The sequence below is a fragment of the Brassica napus genome, unplaced genomic scaffold, assembly GCF_020379485.1.
Source record: "Brassica napus cultivar Da-Ae unplaced genomic scaffold, Da-Ae ScsIHWf_262;HRSCAF=435, whole genome shotgun sequence".
Lineage (NCBI taxonomy): Eukaryota > Viridiplantae > Streptophyta > Magnoliopsida > Brassicales > Brassicaceae > Brassica > Brassica napus.
This window is the reverse complement of record NW_026015929.1, coordinates 17,654-40,000: the sequence shown is the minus strand read 5'-3', so window position 1 is coordinate 40,000 and position 22,347 is coordinate 17,654. Positions and strand designations below refer to the sequence as shown.

The following is a 22,347-nucleotide window of genomic DNA, read 5'->3' as shown; positions in this document are numbered from 1 at the left end:
ATGAGTACAATTATCGCTTGATAGAGGCTTAAATGAAGACACTTAAACACATCATCACTGAGCATAAGGGAAGTTCTTGATGGTATATATGAGTACAATCTAAAGGCGCCAAAAACAACATATCTAGGATAGAGATCTAGGTCAAAAATGAAAATAAAGTGTTAGTAGGCAATCCGCTCGGTTGATCCAAAAAAATCTAACACATCCAATTTCGCTATATTTCTTGATCAGCCATATCTAGAAAGTTGACCATAAGAAGTTCATAATTACATTAAAAAAATTATCAAAAAAAAGAGAGTAAAAAGTCATCTTTTGGTGTTTAAAATATTGGGAACCGGGATGATATATCATGGTTTTTATGAGTTTGACTATGATATAAGTTCTATTTAGAGTTTTTATATTACGTTTCAAGTATTTTTCACAGACTTTGCAGGTTTAAGTATGTTTTGGATGACTCTGAAAATTCTGTAGCAATTTGGAGTTTGAAGAGAATCGAAGTTGAAAAGCTAACGTCGGAGTCGATCTTTAGGTTGGTGTCGATCGACACCCTTGTGACCAAGCCAACTAGCGTCTTTAACAAAGTTTCAAAAATTGCACTTTGATCCAAAAATCTTCAGCATTTATAAATAAGTCTCAAACATGTTTGTGTCTATATTAACTATTATTTGAGCCGTTGTTTAGGCGATGCTTTAAATTATCTTAGAGAATTTATGGAGAGACAAGACAGAACTCTTTCTGAGAGAAGATTTTGAACTATGTGTATCTCTTACTTTAATTTATTTATGCAATTTATTCAGATTATGTTTTGTGTCAAAGTAGTTAATATTCTACTCAAAGGTAACAGGTTTAACACCACTTAACATCCCCTTTTTTTGTTCTTCCAATTCAAATTTTAAAAAAGGTTTTCAGGGCTGAGCCTGATTACATTTATAGGTATTATTGGAGTTTTCGTTTGCTTTTTCAATAGTGACAAACTGTGTATAACTACACGATAACCTAAATCTATAAATAAGTGACTTTTTATTTTATTATTTTTGCAAATTTTTATACACACAAGATAACATTTTATTCAAAGATTAGGTTGCATGTCGTTTGTTTTTGCTAAAAAATGGGTACAACACTTAGTTTAATCCTCAAAAACGACAAAAGGTTCACCAAATTGGTGCTATTTAATTAGGTAAAAACAAAAGGTTTAATAAAAACAATTTCGCTTACGTGCAGGTGGCGTTTACCACTTTAAATTATGTATAGACGGCACAAGAACCAGATCAGATGTATATTGTGAACCTTATATATATATTTTGCTTATATATATTCTATTTATTCTAGAAAAAATAATTACTGATACATGGAGTATTAGTCATCACATGACTAATCAAATTAAACTAACTAAGCGAAATATATGTTATGCATGATATCATTCCTTAATTTAATAATGTTATACAATTAACATCACGAATTTAGTTTTGTTCATCCAAAAATTAATGTGGATATTAAAAACTGTTTAATACTTTGTTTCATCAATTAAAATATGACGATCGTAATTTAAGTAAATGATATTTTAACCCACATTTTAAAAGCGTAAGAATATTTTTAACAAAATCTATTTTACAAAATCAATATGTTTTAACATTTTTTGATAAGTAGTGTTTTAATATTTTTATTTTAGTATATTTGAAAATATAAAATAATATTATTTTATTATATTGAATATGAAAGTTATATAAGATACTATGTAATTTGTTTTTAATTATTTTAATCCATTTTCTTATGAAATTTTAATAAAACTACTGTAATTCGTTTGATTAATTGTGTGATATATACTTATTTGATACATTTTTAAATGGGTGCAATTTTGTTTATGAAAATACAAATAAAATAATTCATTATTTAAATAATTTTATATCAAACAAATAAAATTAAATTGATCAAATAAGTTTTATAATAAAAATTGATCAAATAAGTATATTTCACACAACTAATCAAACGAGTTACAGAAATTTTATTAAGAGTTAATAAGAAAACAGATTGAAATAATTAAAAACCAAAATAAAATAATATCTTATATAACTTTTATATTTAGTTAAATTATCGTCAAGTATATCATATTTTAATTGATAAAAACGAGAGATTTAAATGGTTTCTGGCATTTACATCAATTTTGGATGAATGAAAATAAACTCATAATGTTAACTACATAACATTATTAAGATGAGGGATATTACCATACATAATACATACTTCGTATTGCTAGGTATACATTATTTTAGTTTACAGTGATGGGCAATACTTCGTATAGTCAACTATCTTTTCTTGTTTTTATTTCAAAATAGATTCCCTGAGAAGGGAGTGGCTACCTACTAGAGCTTCGACCAAGCACTCCCGATTCTTCTTAATTATTTATTTATTAAAAGCATAGCTAATAATATACATTATTATATTAATAGACATTTCTACTAAATTAACATTAGTCATTTTATGATCTGATAATTTATAAGTATCATACATATTTTTTTCCACATTGAATGTAATTAATTTATATGACAAAATATTAAGTTTCTGAAACCTATATCTAATATTTGATTATATTATATTAAAGGAGAAATTGTATATTGAGTACCTTCTAAAATGGTGTGTGATGTTTTCAGATTGCAAAACTGCTCAAAATTTCTAGATACAAAAAAAAAATTAGGATAAATAAAATTTAAATTTATATAATATATAAATAAATAATTATCAATTTGTCGACTAATTAAAATTATAAATTAAAATATTGATAATTGTAGATTATTTATGGTGGTAACAAATTATATAGCAAATTTATTATATTTTTTAATTTTTACAAGATTTCATAACGTTTTTTTACCAAATACAATTGGATGATCTTAACACAATAATCTAAGAAACTCCAATCGTATATCATAGATTGCAAAAATACGAAAACTAGAGATGTGTTTTTAAAATATATATACGTCTTAGAAGGAATTCTCTATACATTATTTAATAAATGATTTGTATACGTATCATCACCACATTCAATCTTAGGCTACGCACATTGAAGCTGTTGAATGATTTTTTTCAACAGTTGGAAAAACAAGAGGCAAAATAGTGGGGCTGTCGAATGCTTATTTGGATTCAACCGGTTGAAAGAATTCAAATGTTGAATAAACACCAAGTGGGACCCATTTTTAATATGAGTCTCTCTCTTATTATTAGATTATGTATTTTTTATTCTTATCTCAATAATTCAACAACAATTATTTACAACAAAATTTATATATCAAAATTCGTAATTTTTCTACTTTATAAATAAAGATTTGGTTCATTTGATTTGGATACAAAAAAAAACTTCAATTTCTACTATAGTGGATCCTAACAATAATCCGTCTAATAACCAAAATGGATCCTAACAATAATCCGTCTAATATCCAAAATTCTACAAATTACCTTTTTAACTATCCAAATACCAACAACTATCAATTTCAAAATTACTCTTTATGTAAAACTTTTTTCAATTATATAATTTAAAAAGTCTATTTAATGATCTCATATTTTTTTTATTTTTGTTTTTTGTAAAAATGTAACTAAAATAATTTATTTTATTTTATATTATTTTAATTAAACTAATTGAAAACTCTTAACAATAAAAAATAGATAGAGCGTTAAATTTTATTAAACAAAACTATTGTATAGTATAAAATGAATGGGTGTTGAATTGCTAGGTGGAAGAGAGAGATGATGATGTGGAGTGTAAAAAGTAGAAATTAGAGTGTTGAATTTTTAAGACAAATGATCATAATCTTAGAAAAAATGATGATGTGGCTATTGAAAAATGATGACATGACATACACATTAAAAAATGTAAAGAATGATTTGTAACAAAACTATTATATTTATCAACCAGTTAAATTCTGTTGATAAAAATATAATATTTATTTTAACAAAACTATTTAAATAAATTAACTCATATATAACTATTAGATTAATATGTTATTAAATTTAAAAATAATAAAATAAATATAATTACAAATATATTTTTACATCAAGTTAATAATTATACTTTGTATATATATATATATATATTATCAAAATTAGTTATAAATGTGCATATACAAATACAAAATTAAAGCAACACTAATCAAATAATGTTTTGAGAAATTGCTTGAAATAAGCTAAGTCGGATACCACTTTTCAAAATACACCGGATAAAAAACACTAACATTTGAGTTTAAGGTTTAGTAGTTATTGTTTAGGGTTTAGTATTTGGGATGAGGTTGAGTTTTTAAAGTTCTATAACTAACTATTAAAAATTTATAAATGATTTGAAAATGTTATTTTTTCTTTTTCATAATAAACTTAAGAAATTTATGAAATGGTTATCATATAAAACTAAATTGAAAAGTGATATCAAATTTGAAGTAAATTAGAATTTCCAATAAAATTTTTGATAGTTTAATGAATAAAATTTCTTTTAAATTTATTGGTTCATTATTTAATTAACAAATTTATTTTACCAATTTAATTTACCCCCTTTCCACCTAGATAGAAGCCCACCATAAATCTTCAAAAAACCTACACAAAACGAAGCCTCGTCGATCGAAACCAAATACTCAAACATCCGGACACAAATTGAAATGATAAGAGATCAAAGCAATCACCAAAACAGGAAAGAAAATTTGCAAAAGAAACTGTCAAACACCATATAGATTGAGAAGCACGGTGCCCGTCAAACCACTAATACCATAAAATCCGACAACATGACACAAGTGGAAAGATCCAAAAGTTCCACCAAGAAAGACATCTACTGATCTTGCAACAAGCCAGCAAAACCGCACAGGAACAAGCTGGAGCCAAGACACTGAGGAGGAGAGCAATGCTCGACCATCCTTTCCGGAATAGAGAAGTACAAATCTGACCCAAATCTGTTTCATTTAGCAAGCGGAGACTGAAATCAAAGGTACCTTAGACTCCCCTACCCAACCTCGCTTTGCTAGTGCTCCAGAGAGGCCACAGACGTCTGTAGCTTCGACTAGATTCACCAAAAACTCAGGCGAAAAATCAGTAACACCAAACAAAAAAAAAAAGAGAAAGTGAAGAGGATGAGGCTAATGGAAGAGGCTAAGAGGATCAAAAGAGATGGCTAGGGGTGGTGACCGGAGCTAGAAGGCTATTGACCCCGTAACAATGAGTACGCGGTTAAACTCTTTCTCTCTGTTTTTATAAATTTTCATATTCTTTTTTTTTTGAAATATGATTTTTTTTGTCGATAATAGATACTATAACATTCTTGATTCACAACTTGATCTAGAAAAAAAATGGTAGAATCAATAATTTAAAAAAAATGAATGTTAAATTTAATTCAAAAACCCTATTTACATAGTGTGTAACCAATTAAAAGAAAATTGATCCTACTCTTTTATAACTCATCCACTAACTAAAGCATCTTCGTTGAAAGAGTCTCTCCACAAAATACCTCATATATATATATAATAATATATTTTATTTTTGTTATTAAAGTTTAATTTAAAATATATGTAACCAGTAAAATAAAGACAACTAATCAATGAGTTTTTCACGTTTTTATTGTTGGTCTCTATGCAAAGAGACGTCTCCCAACATTTATGTGTCTCTTTTCTCTTTTTTCATTTTTTAATTACTACAATTTTAAGAGCTTTGTCTTTTTTTTGGTGAGCAAAAAGAGTTTTGTTAAGCAAAAGTTCCTTAGTGGTCTTGTAGCAAAGCAGAAGGCCATACTTCCTTCAATTCAAAATTTTTCTCTTTTCTTTTTCTGAATAATGCTAAACTTGTTCCTCATGTTTTTTATCAATCAGCTTGATCAGTCATGTTGCTGGTGAAGGCAATTGGTCATGCCTTCTTTGGTTTCTTTCTCTCTAAATACTGTGGATTGTTGCCTGAAATATATATCTTAAAGTGAAGAGCATCAATTTATTCTTCGAAAGAGTCTGTGATGTGGGAGGCCAAGAAGGATTTGCGAACTCGCTATATACTTGTGCCTTAGTACTCCTTTTGTCAATGTCTCCCACACTTGTGCAGACTATTGACACTCAAAAAGACATGCCCTGTTGTTTCCAAAGGTGCTTGGCAAAGAGCACATGTAGCATCAACATTCACGTTCCTTTACGGTCTCCTGTTGAAAATATATCGTGTATAGCAATCTATAAAAGAAAAGAGTACTTTGGTATTGCATATTGCAACCACACAGCTTGGTACCAATTGCAAACCTGGTGCTTTTCCCGGATTACATTCAATTTTCACAAGAGGAAAAAGCTTTTTGTACTTATCTTGTCCATGCTTCCACAAAGATATATTTTCCTCCTACACAATGTTAGTTATGCACTTTTCAGTCTCTATTTCAAGCCTGTTCAAAAGTGGGACTCTGTAATACCATCAATAATTAATAGAACTGCAATTTTGAAGTTTGAAAACAAATATGATTTCGTTTGCTAGTTCGTAATCCTGGACAAAGAGTTCCATCTCAGAATACTTTCTTCTTTGGTTTGAGAGCTTGTTCGCAGTTCAATAACAGGGCCAGCTTACTAAGGGGGACAAGCGCGCGGTGCGGTCGCCCGTGGCCTAAGCTCAAGCTCGTGTCCCCCGTATATTAATAATTAAGAAGCCCATTTTTTTATAAATTTATATTTTATATATAAAAAATTATAAATATAATAAATAAAATAGAAAATGGTCCAAAATTATTTGATATGTATATAGTTTTGTTTTCATTAAAAAATATTACTAAATAATTTTAAAAATATTTTAAACATTACATGCATATAAATTTTAGAGATTAAAAAAAGAACTTGCCCTAAGGCTCATAACAGTGTTGAATCGGCCCTGCTCAATAATGAAAACAAGTGATTATGAATCAATCTCTTAACCGAAGATAAGCTTCGGCGTTTCCTAACTCTACGGAAAAGACCATGTGGATATGTTCATCAGTTTGTTTTGTGGTTCATTAACTAGGTTCTCTCTTATTTTTAAAATTATTGTACTGTCCTCTTTGTTAAGATTTATACATTTTTATTAGGGGCTTATTGCGTTTCACGCGGAATATTTGCTTAGTATTGTTATGTATAATTTTGTGGATGATGTAATTATGTGGTTGTCTTTATTTGTTAAGAGCATTGTTTGATATTTTTATTGTGTTATGTAGTAGTAGGTGATATCTATCTATATCTTATATAATAAATTAGAGTTCAGTCTCTCCACAATCATCCACCTCAGCATATAGAATGGGGGAATTAGTGACACGTGGCTTCTCCTAAATTTATAACTTGCTTTTTCACAAAAGCCTTATGAACCAAACGACCAATCGCTGAATTTGTCGATTGGCATTTTTTCTTAATGTTGAAACCTAATGTCTATTTACTTTATTTTCCAAGTGTTTAATCAGACAATTGAAGAAACAAAGCTCGGCTCCTAGCTCGAAATTGATAATCCTCACCATTAATCATCAAATCAATCAGATCTAGGCTATGGTGAGTTTATGGTTCAAATCAGTTCTAGGCTACGGCAGGTTTAAGGTTTAATCAGGTTGGAAGAAGATCTAGGAAGTGGTATGGTGGGTGCTCTCTGTGATTGTTTTTTTTGTTTCTCTGAGATATATCAGTTTGATTTATGGTTTTGTTTGTTTCTTTTGAGTAATATCAGTACTCTTACATTATCTTATGTTTAAGGCGTTTTTAATTAAAAAAACACTTTTTTAATATTTTTCAGGCTTGATTCTTCTTTCATCAGCTTATATCTGGAGTTAGTTATTGTCATGCGATGGTATGTAAATAAAATGTTCTTTCAGCTCAAGGACACATGTTTTATTTATCTTGATGTTTGATGATTGTATGTGTTTGCTTACACATATTAATTGCCAGACATCTACTCTTCATTCATGGGACTAGATACTCAGTTAGATTTAACCACTTGGAAGTAGTTGAAGTTCCAGCATGAGGTCTGGCAAACCTTATTCAGTAACGAGCTTCTTGCTACGCCAGTATCCATATATTTTTAAGTTAGTACAACTTTGTATTGCATAGCTTTACTCTGTTATCCTGAGATTTTTGTTGTTATCTAAAGGAGTAAACTTCACGGATATGTTTGGATGTCCATTCTACATTTTTCCTGAAGTTCTGACCAAGCATTACGATCCAGAAGCAGATATTTCGAGCGCAGGCGTGATGGTTTATGTTTTACTCTGGCTCAGCTCCGTTTTGGGAGGTAACTTTCACAAACTTTTATACGTCTTTGGATGTTTCTCATGTGTGTTACTAATCTAAACATAAACAGAAGAAGAAAGCTTTCAATGTCAGGTTTGATTTGAGTCTGCTGGTGCATCAAGGTTTGTGATTAGGCAGTTTAAAGGGGTAGAGATATTATGTCAAGACTGTAGCTAAAACTTTGACAGGAAAAGAACAGCTTTGGCGAAGATGGCTAAAATCTGAAAGGCTATGACCTTATGATTGAGACTTATATGGACTGTCATAACCCAGACATGTAGATGAGACTGAGATACCTAAGGAAGAGTCTGAGGAGCAAGAGTATTTTGAGCTCAGTATCTGTGATGAGGAGTGTGGGAAAGATATTTTCTATATACATGTTAATGACAATATATTTCATTGGCTGTTTCTGATTTGAAATTCTTATTTTCCTGAGAATTGATTTTTGTTTATTTGATGTATGCAGCAAAACAACAGTACAAAATGGCAAATTTAAACCCGAGGATACTCAAAAGATAGCTTCATATGAAACATATTTGGTGAGAAGTAGCACAATTGCTCGGAGTTGGGAAGCTAGAACTCGGGTGTAACAAAAGAATTCACGCATATTGTTTTATTTGTTGAAACCCGAGGATACTCAAAAGATAGCTTCATATGAAACATATTTGGTGAGAAGTAGCACAATTGCTCGGAGTTGGGAAGCTAGAACTCGGGTGTAACAAAAGAATTCACGCATATTGTTTTATTTGTTGAACCAGGGAAGCTTGACGATCATCTACCATCGTGCCTTCTTCAAATGGAATTACAAAACAGAGACGGAAATTCTCAGGTATTGATTGCTTCGACCTCCTCCTTCAAATATTTAAGCTTATCTGATGATTTTTTTTATTTGCTTTGTTCCTATCTGTCAGAGACCCGTGGACATCATCATGAGGTGGTAAAGATGAGAGATCGGCCGGAGAAGAAAGAGCGAGATTCAAAATTGTCACGTCAGACATTGAGGAAGATAGAGTCGGTAACATTGGCTGAGCTTAATTCCTTTGTTTTGAACGCCTCCCCACTGGTAAACACAAGATAACCTTTGCCTCTCTTAATTTACATTGTTGTAGAACGTTAAGTTCCTATGCACTGGGGTAGTAAGTGGCATTGATACCATCTACTGATGGTGCTACATTTCGTGCACTAAGATTTTTCGCATACTGTAACGAGGCTTCTCCTCCTTCACTTGCGTTTCATGTAATAAAGAGAATTCAATTGGGGTTGTGAGGTAATGTTTTATCAGCACAAAATTCTTCCTCCTTCCAGCTTTGTTGATAGTAAACTTTTATAGACATTATATGTCACATTCTGAAATTGTTAATGTGACAGTCTCCGATGCATCTGACTCAACTGAGTTTGTAGCTTTTGATACTGTAATAAGTTAGTTGACAAATACCAGGGTTGGAGAGGTCTCCCAACAAATGGTAACACTTACCAACTTACGCACATTTCTCTGTCCGTATTTTACGTAAACTGCATATTCAAGTAACTGAAATATTATCCCTCACCAGAACGCAGGGCTCCAAGACCCCCGGAGTTCGGCCCTTCTATAATGCATCAAAAAAAAATTTCGGCCGCACCTTCACCTTCCAGTTGAAGGTTTCTCGATTCAACTTCTCATCCAAACAGCAGAGCTCATATACAATTGTCACTAGCGCCCAGCCCAACCAAATTTTGAGAATCAAGTCAGTACATTAACTTCATTTTGCTATGTCGGGAAACTACGAAAGTTTTTGATCATTGTTTAACATTGTTAATGACAATGATCAAAAACTAAGGTAGCAATGACAACCCGGTGATTACATGTCTGGTGGTGGAGCTGTGAAAAGAAGTTATCCATGTGAGAACATGAGGGACTCAGACATTAGAAGAAGCACTGCTGATGGGAATGGTGATGGGCAAACAACTGTTCTAAGTGAACCAAATGAGTCACCTGTAGCTGACAAGAATACATGAGAGGATGCAGCAGTTCTGGAGGAAGGGCGCTCCACAAAGAAGAAGAGAAACAATGATATTATTAACAAGTTTGATGACTGATTGACTACGAAGATGCGTTCACATGAACATTGCATTGAAGACTTAAAAAAAAAATCACTTTGTATAAACTAAGACATTTTCCTTAAACCATGTCATTGTTTTAATAAGTTAAGTTTCTCCAGCTAATCTATGTCCAGAAATATTTTTTTAATACAATGAATCGGCTACATCATATAAATCCACAGTTTAAATAAAAATGTATACGTTGACAAAAAAAATTGTATAGAATAAAAGGTAAAACAAACATATAAAAGGAAAAATAATATATGCTAACACAATCGACCACAATTTTTTTAATATAATTCTTATTATCTTTGTAAATTTAGAAAAACATTTCAAAAAATTAAAACAAATTTGTTTTCATGAAAAACAATAATGGTCGAACAAGTATATAAATGAAAAAATAAAATAGATAGTATTTTTTGAAAAAATAACAAATAGTAAAATTTAATACTATTTTAAATTAAAATAAATGAAAATTTCATAAATTTATTAAACTTCAAATAATATTTATATTATTTGCTTTTTTATTCACCCCCCCCCATAGGTACTATATGTTACTTAAATAAAATAAAATTTCAAATGACGTTTCGTCTATATGCTGTCCACATGGTATTAAACAGTATAAGTATGTTTTCTAAATAAAAAATCAACTCTACTTTATGTTTAAATTTCAACTAATTAACTTTGTTACGACAATAGTTTTTATTCTACTTTTATTAAATCAATTAGTCACAACCACTTATGTTATTTCACTTTGAACTAATCAACTTCAAAATAAATTAACACCATATAGTCGCTAACCACTATCAAATTGATCAGAAAAAAATATCATTCTCTTGCAACATATTTTTATTTTCATATTTTGAACATATTTTATTTACTAAGACCATAAAATAAACTGTAAATTCATGTAAAAATAAAATATACGAATCCGGCGCGTAGCGCCGGAATACCACTAGTATAATAATAAAGTTGAGGATACTCTCTCTTTCTTCTGCCACCTTAGAACACCCTATTCCAAATGACAACACGTGGGAGGACTTGAAAAACTTTTGATTTTTGTTTTCCTGGCGTGTTGTAATAGATCTGGACTATGGACCGTTATATGATTAAGTAGGTGGACTTTCACAACTTCACAACTCATTAATTGATTTGTACCTTTCTATGATAGTCTTCATCTTCTCCAATCATGTAATCTCCATGCTCTTGTCCTTTCTTGCTTTTTTCTTTTGTGAAATTATTAGTATTTGTTGTAGATCAGATTTATGAATTTCCAGTTGTGAGGTTGTTTCTCACGGCGTTAATATTGACTGCTCCTCTTCTTCCATAAATTTTGGCTGATGTTGGGTTGGGTCAGAGTTAGTCATTTTTGATTTTTTTTCCTCGTCGTTGACTTGCTATTGATAGTCCCTACTTGTCTTCGTTTTCAAGATCTGGTTTTTGGTGATGTGACTTCTAAGCTCTCTTTCATAGCTTGGAGACGACTCCACGGTTTTCTGGTTTCGTTTTTTTCTCCCCTTCCCTTTTTGTTCTTTCATCTCGTTACAACTTTCATCGCTGTTCGCGTCTCTGGTGGCGCTTCCTTTCGTCATATTTACCCCTCCAGGTTTGGATAGTGTTTTCCTTTTGCTCGAAGGTTGTTTCTGGTCTCAGCTTAGGCTTTGATTTCTCGGTGGTTGGGTTCTATTATCCCACCCTCAGTTGTTTCTCTTCTTTCATTGCTTCCCTTGGTATAGGTATGCGGAGTAAGTTTCTTAGAGCTTTGGTCCCTTCTATCTAGAGCTTTGTGGTTCTTCACTGGCATAGGTGTCTTGTATGTATTAGTTTAGTTTGTAAGGTGCTTCTTACCTTTTAGATGGTGACATTTATTGAGTTAATGTTACTTAAACATTTTGTTTTTATCTTTGATTGTAGAGGTTTTAGGTTTTGATTATGTATTGGTGGTCTAGTTTCTTCTTAATTTGGTTATTTTATAATTTTTAATAGCAAAATAAATATATAATTTGTATATAAAATTATAGAAATTAGTAAAAAATAATAACATAGTGAAAGTTTAAGTTATTTTAGTTGTGAATAAATTAAATATTAAAATATATTTATATTATTGTACTTAATTGTTTTATTCATTTTAATTTTAGTGACCAATAAAATAGATTATAAACTTCAATATGCTGATGTTTAATGCGAGAAGGATTAGATAATTAAAATTCTGAGATCAATCCTATCTATCAAATTATATCACGTTTAGTTCAGTGGTTGATATTAACATAAAAATAGGCATTTACAAAAATAAATGCTTTTTTAACTACTTTTCTCGCTTTGATACTCATTTTATTGGTTTTTCCAAAACTCATATAATTGTACCTTTTATTTTAGAGATAGAGAAAAATGGGAGTCATTTGTATGTAGACCAATTTGGTCCAGCACATGTGATGCTTCATATTTTTGATTATTTTAGTGCTATGATTTATATCTAATAGACATTTGTATGTAGACCAATCCAAAAATAGCATAAATAGAAAGTGCTAGACTAAATTAGAGTTTCTATAAGATGAAGGATCTAAAATATATAAAAAAAACATGGAACATATCAATTAGGAGCCGAGCTTAATTGTCTGATTAAACACTTGGAAAATAAATAAATAGACATAGGTTTCAACATAAGAAAAATGCCAATCGACAATTCAGCGATTGGTCGTTCATAAGGCTTTGTGAAAAAGCAGTTATAAATTTAGGAGAAGCCACGTGTCACTATTCCCCCATTCTATATGCTGAGGTGGATGATTGTGGAGAGACTGAACTCTAATTTATTATATAAGATATATATATACATAATAGATTGGGCATTATTTTTGTAAACTTCTTCGTTTTAGGCGTTTTATTTATGTAATTTATTACGGATTAGACAAATAATTCCACTTCTAAAAGACTAACCACGAAAACCAGTGAAAAGTATTAGAAAAAAGAAAAATACTAATTAAACAAATAATTCCACTTCTAATAGACTAACAGTGAAAAGTCTTTTAATATTTTTGTTAAACAAATGCAAAAGTAAATCATGTGGTTTATCACCTTAATACAAACCAACGAACGACTGTAATCTCAGATCAAACAAAACGACGGCGCTTCACCCTCTTTCAATGGCGAATCCCAAATCTCACCTCTTCGCTCTTCTTCTACTCCACTTCTCAACCGTCTCCTTGGCCCAGACGCTCTTCGTCTTCGGCGATGGTCTTTACGACGCCGGCAACAACAGTTCGTCTCCTCGAATCGCGTCGACGCTAGCTTTCCTCCGTATGGAATCACTCTAGGAGAGGCTACGGGACGGTGGTCCGATGGTCGCATCGTTCCCGACTATCTCGGTAATGTTGAGATCGATGGCTATAGGGTTTCATACTCGTTAGGGATTTGATTTAGTCTGATCTTCTCGCTTGTTGTAAGCAGCTAGTTTCATGGGTATTTCTCAAATCCCTCCGATTCTCCGTGCCACGGCGGATTTCTCTCACGGAGCTAACTTCGCCATCGCCGACGCCACCGTTCTCGGGGCCCCTCCGGAGTCGGTTAGCTTTTTCGACTGATCGTTAAATCTCACTCTAGAATTCAAATTTTTATATAAGAAGAGTTTTTTTTGTTCGTTAATACATATGAATTTTGATTTGTTTTTTTCTTTCGGTTTTTGGTTTGGTTTGGTTTGATTGAATAACAAAACTAGGAACATGGTAATATACTAACAAAATCTGATTTAGTTCAGTTCAAGTGTTATGGATAATTTCGAATCATTTAAATAAAACTATAGGGTAATTTGAACTTTTAGAGAAATTATTGGAAACAAAATCAAAATCTGATTTAGTTCAGTTCAAGTGTTATGGATAATTTCGAATCATTCAAATAAAACTATATGGTAATTTGAACTTTTAGAGAAATTATCGGATGATTCTTTCTTCGAATAAAAAAGTCAAGTAGTTTGGATAATTTTAAATATTTTAGATAAAACATTCTAATAACATGATTTTTCAAAAAAGAGAGGCAAAAAAAAAAACAGAGAGAAAAAGAGCAAACCAAAGACCACCGTGTTCTCTCCGGCGCGTACGCGTCACTGCGACGTTGCCGGAGCTCCTTTCCTTCCTTTCCTCCTCCGTTTTTCTTCTTTGCTTCCTCTCCTACCTCCCTTTCTCTCTCCGATATACTGTTTGCTCTGGAAGAAGAGACATGCTGGCAATGGAGTAGCGACCAGATCCAGTTTTCGTCTTGGCTTTCTGGTGTCGACGTGAGGTTGGAGTGGAGAGATGGATTGGAGGTCGGCTTTTAGAACTGAGGATTTTGTCAGATTCAAATTTTCCACTTCCAGAGTTTCGACATAGCCTTCACGACGAGGGCGCGTGGTATAGGTGAGACGTCTCCTGGAGCCTGGATCTACCGTACTCTGCGATGGTGAGATGGCAGAAGGAGTGTGTAACGGGCGATAGAAAGAAGTTTTGGTCCTTCGGTGTTCGAAGACAAGCTCAGCAAGGAGGCTCGAAGAAGTCGTGGTCAACCGAAGAAGAGGCCTTTGCGCTATGGTCTCTGCACTTCTTGAAGTCGCTATCAGTTAGGTCTTGTTCCATCGCAGTAGTCAAGGTTCGGTTTTCATTCCCGACTAGTCTGTTCGGTTTCGGGCTTAGGAGCGAGATGCAAGTTCTTTCGGCTAGAGGCCACTTATGATGACCCTGTCTATCCTCTGAGTGTTTCCTTTGCTAAGGTCTGGACTTTTATTCTTAACGTTTGTGATGACCCTGATATGGAGGTGATGTTCTATTGGTTGTGGAACCGGATTATATCAGAGGGTTGTGAGTCCCGTGTTTAGTTTTTGGGTTGGTGTGTGACAATTTCAGTTGCAGAATTCTCTTTCAGTTGGTGGTGCAGTGATTTATGGTATGTGGTCTGTTTTTGAATGCGTTTGTTATGGGAATCAATTGACGAGGCTTGTTTGTGTGGAGGTGTCTGGGAGACTTCTATCTAGGTTAAAGTGGACGTCAGAGGAGTGCGTTCAAACCGTATCCGAAAGTTGCTTGCTTGTCGGGTTGTGAAGTCTTGGTTCTTGATTACTAATGGAGGATGGTATCGTTTGGCAGGCCATAGGCGGCAACGATAGATCCGGGTTGAGAAGATTGAGGGTCTTTGGGTTTTGAAGCGGATGGAATCGTTGGTTGGCCGAGAGCAGCTTCGATTTGTCCAGATTTCTGCGGTTCTATATTGGAAGGTCATGTGCACTGAAATGTCAGTTTGTCTATAGATTTTCATGTTTGTAATGTTTTAGTTATGGGTGATTGGTTTTTACCCGTATTGTTTATGTGTCTGTAAATCGTCCTGCTGTGGGCTCAAGTCGCCCCGTTGTGGGCTCAAGTCGCCCCGTTGTGGGCTCAAGTCGCCTTTCTTTTGGGCTTTAGTTCCGGAGATTTCATGATTTCTGCCAGCCTTTGTAAGAGTGTTTAACTATGAATGAATGAATCCCTTCAGACGGAAAAAAAAACATGATTTTTCAAATAGCTTTCCATATTAGCAAAAAAATATTTTTTTGGCAGCCAATATTAGGTAAATATAATCATTATATATGTATTTATATTTAAGAAATTTGTTTATCTTATATATTAAAACAAAAGTCACAATCTTGATTCATGTATGATTTTTTTCAAAAATGGATCTAATGGACTTATTCCTACAAAGTAATGTTACATTTAAATTTTGGGTTTACAAGAAATTTTTGTTGGCTATCAATAATTGAATTTAACAATAGATGACCCATTTGATTTATAAATATAATTTAATGTTGTAATATTATACCTCATATGTTAGTTATTTAAATATTTGTCGATGTTAATTTTAAAATTATAAAAAAAATTAAATAGAAAAAAATCATATATTTAACAATGATTGATCTTTACTACCTTAAACCAATGAAAAAAATTTAAAACTATATAGCTTATTTTAAAAATTAAACAAAAACTAAAATTTTAGTTATTTACGTGATCATATAAATCTATTAAGCGAAAATTTTAATTTTTTAAAACTTTCTAAATTTGTGAAATGTTGCAATTTCTTTAATATGACAATAAAATAATATTTTACTAATCTTTATATATATAGTTAAATTTTAATAAAAAATAATAATCTAAATATATATAAGAAGATATAAATCATGTGAAAGTTTGAAACAATCTATTCACTGAAAAATATACTGTAAACTTATTATATTTTAAAAATTGATAGACACATCTTATATATTAAAACAAAAGTCAAAACTTTGATTCATGTGAGATTTTTTTTATAAAATGAACCCAATGAACTTATTTCTAAAAAGTCATGTTACATTTAATTTCTAATTTTATTATTTAAATTTTTGGTTTACCAAAAATTTTTATTGGCTATCAATAATTGGATTTAAACAATAGATGATCCATTGGATTTATATAGTATAATTAATAGATATAATTTAATGTTGTAATACTATACCTCCATATGCTCATTATTTAAATTTCGTCGATGTTAAATGTTAAAATTATGAAGATTTTTTTTAAATAACAAAAATCATATTATCTAACAATGGTTAATCTTTACTACTTTAAACCAATGAAAACAAATTTTTTAAACTATATAGTTTTTATTTTAAAATTAAAACAAAAACTAAAATGTTTAATTAATTTACCCTACGTTACTAATATAAATCTGTGAAACGAAAAGTTTAATTTTTATAAAAATTAATTTGTGAAATATTCCAATATTTTTGAATATGATAAAAGAGCATATTTTTACTAATATTTATATATATATGTTACGATCTTCTATTTATTAATTATTTATTATTATATTAATAAATATAATAAATAATCATATTATATATATATTTATAATATAATAGTAATTCCCTAATGTTAATGAACATCACTTAATGTTTTGTTTATTTTATCTAATCTTATTTTTCATAAAATTATAATGAAATATCTTGAAATTAGTTTTAAAAAGGATGACATATATATTATTATACATATATTCATGAAAGAAACACAATGTTTTTATATAAAATATAGAAATGAACAAAAAATCTGCGGCGTTGGCCGGATCGAGATCTATTCTTTATATTGTATTATAACATTACCAATTTCAATATTAAATTAAAAACAAAATGTTTATATGAAATAATAGGGTGTTTGCTTACAAAAATCCGCGCGGTTTTCACGATCGCATATCTATTATTTTTTATTATTTTTAATTTTTGTAACTTTCTTTTTTTTTTGAAGCAATATGAATTGTTTGTTTTCAGATAATTGGGTTTTTTTGTATTTTCTGTTTGGTTCTTTGGTTAAATTTCGGTTTTAGTTTTACATTTATTGATAGTATGGAATATTTATGAATCGGTTCTGGTTTGTCTGGTTTGTTTTTGTTCCGTTGTGTTTTTCGGGTTTCGTTTGGTAACGGGGAATAATGTTTGAAGAAAGTTATTAAGAATTTATTTGTTATTTGTAATAAGTATTTTTGTTGGTTTTGATTAAATATATTTTATTCATAATTATTTTTTTCTTTGATTATTAAATATTGACATGTCCATTTTAATTGATTATATTTTGTATAAAAACAAAATATATAGTTTCACTCTGTTTGTTGGTATATATTTTGTGTCTACAGTTTTTTCCTTTTGTTTGATTGAACTATAATTGCCAATTGAACAATGGAATCCCTCTTTTTTTTAAAAAAATTTTTTTTGTTGGTTGTTTCATCGCTATTATACAAGCATTTAAACGATATAAACACTTTAGTTTTTTTTTTTTTCTTCTTTGATGTTTTTTTTTTTTTTTTTTTTTCTTTTTTTATTTTACTTTTTTCATTTTTTTATGGGTTTTTTGGTTTTTGAAGTTTAATAATTCTAAATTTCTATTGTAGAGGATTTTGAAGCTTTAATTGCCTTTGTTTTAATTAAAAGGAGAAAATGAATAGACAATGATGGTTAGTTCCTGAATAATATGAGTTTTTTGACCTGCACTTGCTTGCTCATCTCTCGTCTGGTTATGGCTCTTGAACATTCTTGAAGTCGATTTGTCTTAGTTTCTTTTTTGATTATTATGCTTTTTGCATACTTGATGATATAATGTCGATAGGAAGTCATATTGATAGACAGAAACACACAGTGATTGCATACGGTCCAACCGACGCAGGTGACCTGAAAAAAAGTTCGCCAGAACGGCACCGGGGTTGACCCAAACAACGAATGGCAGCCAGGACCGCTGAAGCGAGCAGAACAAGAAGCTGGCTCTCGGGAACTCTCACGAAACTCAGTGGCCAGTACTCGTTAACCGCTTCTCGCCATCCAAACAAGAGCAAGCTAAACGACAGTAAGCTTTTACGGCACCACAGACAGGCATAAGATAGGGAAAAGGGGACATTATCAGGCGGCAGCGGAAAAATGGCGGCGGGGAACCGCGGGCAACCAGTTGCTCACTACAAGATGCGCTAACCTGAAATTATCCTCTTCACGACATTTGACACAAGAGGAACCTTAGCATTTGATAGGACACCGGAAGTGGTGGACCAAACAGCTCAAGAGCTTCTAGGCCGACAACAGCCACCTTAAATAGACAGGAAGCTAGGCCGCTACAATGCCGAGGCAGATCAAAGAAAAGTCTTTAATCAAGAAATGGATCGAGATGAGAATCAATGGCTTTATCAGGTTGATAAAGCTACCTCCTTTCTTATCTAAAGCCAGAGAGTTAAAAAGGAGCTACTGTAATAACGAACAAGACAAGAAAACTGAGACATCTTTGTGGTTTATAATAAAACAATCAGCCTTGAGTTTTAAGATTATCCCAAGCAGTTTTAAATCTGTTGTGACATTCAACTGTTATGTTTTGTTGACAGATTATAAGTACTTAACTATATATTTTCTATATTTCTAAAAGATGTATGTTTTTGTATTTTTACACAAATAAATTTTGATAATAAATATATATTTAATGTTTCTTTCAAACATTTAACTTTCTTAAACATAGGATCATTCATGGTCTGGATGAATAGAAAAATGTTGTAGATAACTAGAGATAAGGGCAACCACAACCGTGTACCGCATAAAAATCCTTTAAAAAAAGTGTTTTCTATTTTTTTAATTATTTTTTTTAGATTTAAAAAAAAAACTAATCAATTGTGGGTCGCCATGTATCAGTGGAGTCCACGAATAGTTAACAGACTCCACCGATGGAATCCTTATGGAAGAAATTTAACAGCTTAAACCTACACAAAAACCTAAAAAGCGTGGACTTTATATGATTTTATAATAATTTTTTTTTAAGGATTCCAGCTACGTACCGCCGTTGCATGTGCTCTAAGAGCATCTCCAATGTATAACTCTATTTTTTCATCCAAAATAGAGTAAAAGTGAAAATAAAGTAAAATTGCTCTAACCCTATTCCATTTTTCACTTTATAATGGAGTGATGAACAAACAAAAAATAGATTACTCAATTTATGGAGTAAATTTATTATGAAATGAGATATGAAGTTGGGTTAGAGCATTCCTTACTCTATATTCACGTTTACTCCATTTTAGAAAAAAAATTGAGTAGGGATGGAGATGCCTTAGCAATCATATCATTTATTGGACACATGTACAATTATGATTCCACCGACGACAGTTTCCAAGCCGCCAACACACACAGTACATTATCTGATTTAATTTCACAAACCTTTTATTGGTACATATATGATATTTATCACACAAACAGAGCTTGAAAGTGAAGGCATTGAAATTACGCGGAATTGACTGCGTAGAAGTAGAGCTCATCGGTTCGGTTGTTTGTCGGAAGTTTTCCTCCATGCATGAGGAGACCTTTCTTTCCATATACGGTGGCAGTTGTGTACGCCGACCAACCTCGTGTACTCGGTTCATCTCCTCCTCCAAACCTCTCCCACACCAGTGTTTCCGTATCCAACGCGTAACCCTCATCGGACAACGTTCCTGGACCCAAATGGGCCCTTGGGTCGGGCCAGGTCTCACCTCCAAATATAAGTATATATTTTCCGACAACTGCATGCGCAAACACGCTCCTCGCAGAAGGTTTCTCTCCTCTAGTCTCCACTTCGGTCCATTTTGAGTAACGGGATCATAAAACTGCACGTGATCAGACTCGTAGTCATTTTTCCCATTAGGATCAGGAGAAGTCGCAAACCCATAAACCACCCAAATCTTTCCTTGCACCACAAGGAATCCAGCTCCTCCTCTTTTCTCAAACCTAGCTAGCTGCTCTCCCGGATCTGGTAGCTGAATCCATTTCCCTTCAGCTATGTTATACGCCTCGATGGTTCCAAACCGCACGGGAGTTTTATTCGCCCCGCCTTTGCTCACCCCACCGAATACATACACGTGGTTATCATCCCAAGCCATGGAATGGAAAGTACGAGCCTCGGTCCTCCCACTTCATCCAGCTTCGTCAGGAACTTCCACTCCTTTTTCACCGTGTCGTACGAGTAAAAATCGTCGAACTGTTTATGCTCATCGCGGCCTCCGAATATATAGAGCTTAGTTCCCACGGGCACCATCCGGGTGCCTAAGGCTTTGACGTTAGGGAGGTCTCCGCTGCCCGTTTCGATCGACCAAGTGTGTGTTTTGAAGTCAAACACGTACAGGTCTTTGTCGATGGAAATATTTGGCGTTAACTCGCCGCCGAAAGAGTACAGCTTGTCTCCGACCACGGCTATGCCATGTGAGCTTCTTGGTCCTGGTCCTTCTCCTCCTTTCTGCTCCACCTGTTAATCGATCAATGACCAAGATAACTTAAACCCACGATGATGATTCATGATAACTATTAAACATATATTGATGAGTCGGTAATTATTCAAATACGTGACAGGCTAACACAGTTGGTAGTTGAAGGATAATATTTTATTTTTATTTGAGGATGATAAAAAATCTTAGTACTCATTACTCGATTCAAAGTTCATGAATATCTAGGTCGAAAAGGAGTGGGGTCACGTGAATACGTGATGAGAACACAGAAGGACTATCAGTGTCAATGTGTCATATGCTGATAATCGATGTTTTTCTCGTGTAAAAGTTATGTATTTGATGGAAATTAGATTGAAGGCTTACCTTGATCCACTCGCCTTGCAAAGTCGGAGTCACAGCTTCAATATCCATTTTTGTTTATTTGTTGTTTCTCCTCTTTCTACGATGTTCTATTTATAGGACGAAATCTACGCGTTAAGATATACTCCATATCACTTAAACTTTAAGTGGTGTTTAAGGGAGGTGAACTGAATTAAGGGTTTTAGGAAATTTTGGAATTTTGTTAAAATCTCCTGTTATTGAATTAATAATTTTAAAAACTCTTTTCAAATCAACTGTTATTTAATATGAGATTTGTGCAAAGTCATTAAAACTCATTTAGAATCACATGTTATTCAATTATTAAGAAAATATAAATATTTATACAATTTATTTTGGTTACATAAAAATAACATTAAATGAACAAAGTTCAACCAATAAAAAAATAGTATTTTGTAATTACAAATTTTAGATGACATTAAATTTTATCTTGAACAGTGAGAATATCAGTTATTGTAAAACAAAATTAAAAATTTTAAACACCACTTAAAGTGATACCGAAAGAATATTTAATTACGTGGTTCTTGTGAAGTGGTGTGACCTTGTGGGTATTTTCGTCAAACAAGAAAATAAGAAGATAATATTTGTCTTAAAAGACCAAGCCTTGAAGAGCAGTTAGACAACATGGATGGTGCTCAAAGAGAATGTCGCAAAGTCATGACGGTAAGCAGGGCCGGCTTTAGGATAGGGGCAAACGGGTGTGGGCCCCGGGCCCCATTTTTTTTTGTAAAAATAATATTGGAAAAAGAGTCCAGTTTTTTAAAAAATTAGGAATATGGGCCCAAATTTTTTAAAATTATCGACAATACATGTGAAAAAATATTTAAATTTATTTTGGCTATGGGTCCATGATATCTTTGAGCCGGTCCTGACGGTAAGGAGCATGGAAGCGAGGCATGATAAAAATGATGCA

The 22,347-nt window shown here is 32.1% G+C and overlaps 1 long non-coding RNA gene and 1 pseudogene across 1 annotated transcript; one reads left to right on the top strand and one right to left on the bottom strand.

Annotated features, from left to right (window-relative positions):
• The first annotated feature begins 6,977 nt into the window (after window positions 1-6,977).
• On the top strand, window positions 6,978-10,735 carry LOC111209462. The gene is made up of 5 exons (XR_007334368.1): window positions 6,978-8,899; window positions 8,990-9,060; window positions 9,143-9,694; window positions 9,782-9,955; window positions 10,049-10,735. It is a non-coding gene; the product is annotated as an uncharacterized LOC111209462 (long non-coding RNA).
• Window positions 10,736-19,890: 9,155 nt separating this feature from the next.
• Window positions 19,891-21,482, bottom strand: LOC125601690 (annotated as a pseudogene).
• Between the last annotated feature and the right edge of the window lie 865 nt (window positions 21,483-22,347).